Genomic DNA, 1,931 nt, shown 5'->3' with positions numbered 1-1,931 from the left:
AAAACACAACTCTGCCTCTTCATTTTCATTTTAAGAATCTTGCACATTAATTGCCACACAAATATGGTCCAGGCAAAGCATACATTGACTATCTTCACTGCATGTATATTTAAAACAAAATGAAATATAAAACTCAACCTATTAATATGTGGTTCAGGCAATATTTGAATATGTACTCTGGTATGTACAACCCTCTTCTTGTTAAATGTCAGTTTAAATAATCAATAATAGCCATTATAAAAGTATAAGTAAAAGGTATAGGAAGCTATCCAATAAGAAATAAAGCAAACAATTCAGTCAAACGTACAAAGTCAGCATTCTAGTAGGCTACAACGGTAAAGTTAAACAGCTTAAATATATAAAGTTATGAAACTTCACTTTGCCTTCAGCCAAAACGATTTGCCCAGGAACAAATTATAGATTCGTGAGACCAAAGATTTGTACTATAAACAATAAACCACAGATTTGAGCTTTAAACAACTACTATTTCACCTGAAAAACTCTTTAAACTATATTTGATTAGTGTGAGATGCATTCTGGGATACCTGGCTGTCTTAAAGGGATACTCCACCGTTTTTTTCATATTAAACCATGTTATTACCTTAACTAAGACAAATTGATACATACCTCTCTGGTGCACTTAATCGCTCTGATGCGCGGTGACATTTTGATAGCACTTAGCCCACTAAGCCCAGTTCATTCATTAGGTACCAAACAGAGATCAAGTTAGAAGCGACCAAACACCTCCACGTTTTCCCTATTTAAATACATTTACACAAGTTGAACGACCAAGTATGGTGACACAAAATAAAACGTGTCACTTTTTTCTAAGCGGGTTAAAAAGGATAACAATAATGTATGGCGGAATAGCACTTTTGAGAGTACTTCGACTCAGCAGTAAAAAGTCACGCCTGAAAAATCCTCTCAGGATAAACAGGATTTTTCTCGGCGCATACTTCCCTACTATATAGTATGTAAAAAGCAGTAGGCGAGCGAATAGAATGTCCGAATCCATAGTATTTATAAAAGAGTATGCGAGAACTACCTGGGTTTTGGGCTATTTCTCGCGAGATTCAGACGTGCGTATACTAATGTTGTGTTCGAATATGCCTACTTACCTACTATATAGTAGCAGAAAACAGTATGTGAAAGGAGTAGTATGTTCGAAACCTCAGTAATCATAAAAGAGTAGGCGAGAAATCCCCTGGATGGCCTACTGATTCTAATGTAAATAAATCTACATAAAGTAACTAAACATAAGTTATCTTTTTTATTTGTCCATTAGTACTGCTGATAAATTGAGGAGCATTAACACATCAGAAGCTACCTCAACATTTAAATGTAGTATTGAGCACATAAATCACAGAGGTAAAGTGAATCTTGTCTGATGAGAGAGAGTCACACAGATTTGACGTGCTACATGTAAACAATATTCTTTGTTGTATTTTCCTGTTAAGATTTATTCATTAGGAATTATTCAGCCTTTAAGAACAAGCAGTAACGAATGCGATTTATGATGCTCAATACTACATTTAAATGTTGAGGTAGTTTCTGATGTGTTAATGTTCCTCAATTTATCAACAGTACCAATGGACATGATGTTACAGGGACAGAAGAGCACACGTGTGTGTTTGAGCACATAAATCACAGAGATAAAGTGAACGCTGTCTGATGTTGCAGGGACAGAAGAGCACACGTGTGTGTCTGAGCACATAAATCACAGAGGTAAAGTGAACGCTGTCTGATGTTGCAGGGACAGAAGAGCACGTGTGTGTTTATCTGGTGGAGAGCGGCTGATAAAGGAATTCTTCCATCAAAGGCTTTGAGTGAGTATACTACAGAAATGAATAAAACATCTATTTAAATCTTAAGTTGTATTTTATTTTAATTTCAAACAGAGTTATTTCAGCACTTTTCTGATTCTTGATGTC

This window comes from Gobio gobio (assembly GCF_949357685.1).
Source record: "Gobio gobio genome assembly, chromosome: 5".
Lineage (NCBI taxonomy): Eukaryota > Metazoa > Chordata > Actinopteri > Cypriniformes > Gobionidae > Gobio > Gobio gobio.
The sequence above is the reverse complement of the archived record's forward strand: the minus strand, read 5'-3'. Positions refer to the sequence as shown.